This window comes from Lathyrus oleraceus, chromosome 1, assembly GCF_024323335.1.
Source record: "Lathyrus oleraceus cultivar Zhongwan6 chromosome 1, CAAS_Psat_ZW6_1.0, whole genome shotgun sequence".
Taxonomy (NCBI): Eukaryota; Viridiplantae; Streptophyta; class Magnoliopsida; order Fabales; family Fabaceae; genus Lathyrus; species Lathyrus oleraceus.
In genome coordinates, this window is record NC_066579.1 from 412114611 (window position 1) to 412118600 (window position 3990).

At 39.4% G+C, this 3990-nt stretch overlaps 1 pseudogene; it reads left to right on the forward strand.

Moving 5' to 3' along the window:
- Positions 1–1281: 1281 nt before the first annotated feature.
- Positions 1282–1381, forward strand: LOC127116481 (uncharacterized; annotated as a pseudogene).
- The last annotated feature ends 2609 nt before the right edge of the window (positions 1382–3990 follow it).

Here is a 3990-nt window from a genome sequence, read left to right on the forward strand (position 1 = left end):
TTGTCGATGACAAATTTTCCTATGTGACAGGGTATAGAGAAGCTACCCGGATCCTTGAGTTTAGGGGGCATGTTTTGGATTATAGCGCTACATTCGGCAGGGAGTGTAACGGTTTCGCTATCCTCAAGTTTCCTCTTATTAGAAAGAATTTCTTTTAAGAATTTAGCATATGAGGGCATCTGCGTGATAGCTTCGGTAAACGGAATTGTAACGTTTAATTGTTTAAGGAGATCAACAAATTTTCTAAATTGGCCTACATCTTTGGTTTTAACAAGCCTTTGAGGGTAAGGTATAGGTGGTTTGTAAGGTGGTGGAGGTACATAAGGTTCCTTCTTTTCTAGGGTTTCCTTATTACTCTCTTCCTTTTCCTTAGGTTCACTTTCCTCAGTGGATTTCTCAGGGTTTTGGTTTTCTATCCTTGGGTCAGACGGTCCTTCCACTTCCGTTCCACTTCTCAATATAATTGCATGAGCTTGGCTTCTCGGATTGGGTTGGGGCTGTCCAGGGAATGTACCAGTTGGTGCAGCGGTAGGTGCTTGTTGTTGAGCTACTTGAGATATTTGCGTTTCCAGCATTTTGTTATGGGTAGCCAAGGCATCTACTTTGCTTGCGAGTTGTTTAAGTTGTTCGCCAGTGTGTATGTTCTGGTTTAAGAAATCTTTATTGGTTTGTTGTTGGGAAGCTATAAAGTTTTCCATCATGATTTCCAAGTTGGATTTTCTAGGGGTATTATTGTTAGGATTCGGTTTCTGATATCCTGAAGGTATAGATGGGGCTTGATTTGGAGACTGTCCAGGTGCGTATAAAGCATTATTACTCTTATATGAGAAGTTTGGATGGTTCTTCCAATTTGGGTTATAGGTATTCGAATAGGGGCTTCCTTGAGCATAGTTTACTTGCTCTGTTTGGATTCCAGTCAAGAGTTGACATTCCGCAGGAGTGTGGCCTTGGATTCCACAGACCTCGCAATTCTGAGTTATAGCAACCACGGCTGCTGGAGGCGATATGTTTAAACTTTCAATCTTCTGGACCAAAGCATCCACTTTTGCATTGACGTGATCAAGGTTACTTATCTCGTACATGCCAGTTTTCGGTTGAGGTTTTTCCACTGTTGTTCGTTCGGTTCCCCACTGATAGTGGTTTTGGGCCATGCTCTCGATAAGCTGGTAAGCATCAGCATAAGGTTTGTTCATTAGTGCACCACCTGCAGCGGCGTCTATTGTTAACCTTGTATTGTATAAGAGACCATTATAAAATGTGTGAATTACTAACCAGTCTTCCAAACCATGGTGTGGGCAAAGTCTCATCATGTCTTTGTATCTTTCCCATGCTTCGAAAAGAGACTCGTTGTCTTTCTGTTTAAATCCGTTTATCTGGGCTCTTAACATAGCTGTTTTGCTTGGCGGAAAATATCGGGCAAGAAAAACTTTCTTCAACTCGTTCCATGTGGTGACTGAGTTGGAAGGAAGAGATTGAAGCCATCTTCTAGCGCTATCTCTTAATGAGAAAGGAAAAAGACGAAGTCGAATTGCCTCTGAAGTGACACCATTAGCTTTAACAGTATCAGCGTATTGGACAAATACGGATAAATGAAGGTTTGGATCTTCGGTAAGATTTCCAGAGAATTGGTTCTGTTGCACAGCCTGCAACAACGAAGGTTTAAGTTCAAAGTTGTTTGCTTCGATTGCGGGCGGAGCAATACTTGAATGCGGTTCATCTTGCGATGGGGCGGCGTAATCTCTAAGAGCACGAGCTGGTTCTGCCATCTCGGTTAAAGAAGGAAAATCTTTGAGATCAGGAAGGTCTATAGGAGGGAGATTGTTTTCAGCACGATATTCCCGAATTCGTCGTAAGACTCGGAGATATAGTTCTATATCGTTGATTCGTAAATAGAGCGGTTCGCCTTGAGAGCGAGTGAGTGGCATACAAATCAACGAAAGAAAGAAAATAGAAGAAAAGGAAACCTTAGTCTCTACAGCGTAACAGAAGAGTTACGATATCGATTGAATAAAAGTCCCCGGCAACGGCGCCAAAAACTTGATCGCTCGACTGGGTGAGTCGAGAATGGGATACAAACTGCAAGTGCACAGTTCTATCGCGTAGTTTTAAAAGATATCGATCCCACAGGGACTTATGAATCGATATACCGTTATCTAAAGTTACTACGTAAATCTAAGGTGAAGATGTTTGATTGTTTGGGGAAAAACTAAGAGCTAAACTAATGTCTAGATTAAATAAAACGGATATCGGTATGTAATTCGTCAAAACTAGGGAATCAAGTCTTTGTCGGTTTCTTGGTTTTAAAATGAATCGTTTCGGTTAACTTTATTGGTTAAAGGTTCTATCTCAAACTCTCGCTCTGTTGAATAAACCATGATTTTATATTAATGTTGCTGTCACTTATAATTAAGTCAAAAACCATATTTTGAAAACAATAAAGTTGCAGAAACTCTTTTTAAGAAAATACTGACCGTTTTAAACACCCTTATCTCAAACTCTCGCTCTGTTGACTTAGGTTATACAATTAAATCCAAATGCTTAACTCTCGTCCTCACATTCAATCTTTAAAAATACTTTTTGGAAAAGGTCAGAATTTAATTAACTCTAAAACTTGCTCTCGCCCTGATCTAGAATTAATGCCTAACTTACACTGTCCAGTTAAAATCTCAAACTCTCGCTCTATTGATTTTAACTTCTTTATGTCTTTTACTTTGGTAAAAAAATCTTGTTATTAAACCTGTAAGTTGAGACCATAAAAAGATTGATTTTGATTTTAAGTTTAGATAGACCGACTCAGTCTCGACCCCTTATTCTGCTTACTTTACATACCGATACCTAGGCAAATTAGCCAGACATGCTAAATAAACAAGAATTTATATCATGCATAAACAGACTCATTCCAGGCAGGCAGTATGAATAAACAATAGAATAAAACATAAAAAATTAAATAACAATTAAAGAACCTGAATGCGTAATACAATGGTCTTGAACACTCCACCACAAGCCGGTAGGATTTGTTCTTGGATTCTTCAATTAAACAGTAAAATAAATCAAGGAAATAAAACTCGAATATAACGTAAGGTTAAATCCGGTATAAAGTTGCACAGTAGTTTCCGGTGTAGAAACTATTACGCGAAAAATATCTAAAAGCTAAAAACGGGGAAGATAAATTGCAAGGGAAAAGAGAAAGTAAAGCTTGCAAAAGAAATAAATAAAATGAACAGTGCTGGAAAGGAAGAAAAATAAGCAAAGGCGTGAAAGGCAAATTTGGCAGAGCTTCCGCAAAACCGAGCGTGCAAAAACTCTCCCTACGGCAAAGAGAGGAGATGGCTATTTATAATAGCCTTGGTAACTGCCTTGCGTTTCCTACGAGTCTTCAGCATGGCTAAATACACGGCTTGGGAATAGGACACGAAGTCCTCAACGTTACTTCCATTCTTCTGAGAGCGTAACTTGCGCCAAAAAGCTAGTGGACTGGTGTGACGCTCGTCACACCATGTGTGACGTCCGTCACAAGGCTACTTCGCGTGACGCTCGTCACAACCCTTGTGACGCCCGTCACAGGGGCAACGTGCGCTTTCTTTTGGGCTGGGCTTGGTCTTGGTTATTTGTTTCCTTTTTATTGCTTTTTACACCTCCTTTTCTTCCCTTTTTCACTTTTGCTTCAAAATGGGTACCTGATGTAAATAGAAAAGAAATACTGCATAATATCTGATAAAATGGGATAAATTAAAGTAAATGATAATATAATCTAATTAAATTAAGTCTTAAAATGTGATATAATTTCATGTTATCAGCTTGAATCCCAATAAGTGTACTTTTGGTGTTCGTTCTGGTAAGTTGTTGGGTTTTATTGTCAGCGAGAAGGGTATTGAAGTTGATCCTGCCAAGGTCAAAGCAATACAAGAGATGCTTGCGCCCAAAACTGAGAAGCAAGTCAGAGGTTTTCTCGGCCGCTTGAATTATATTTCCAGATTTATTTCCCACATG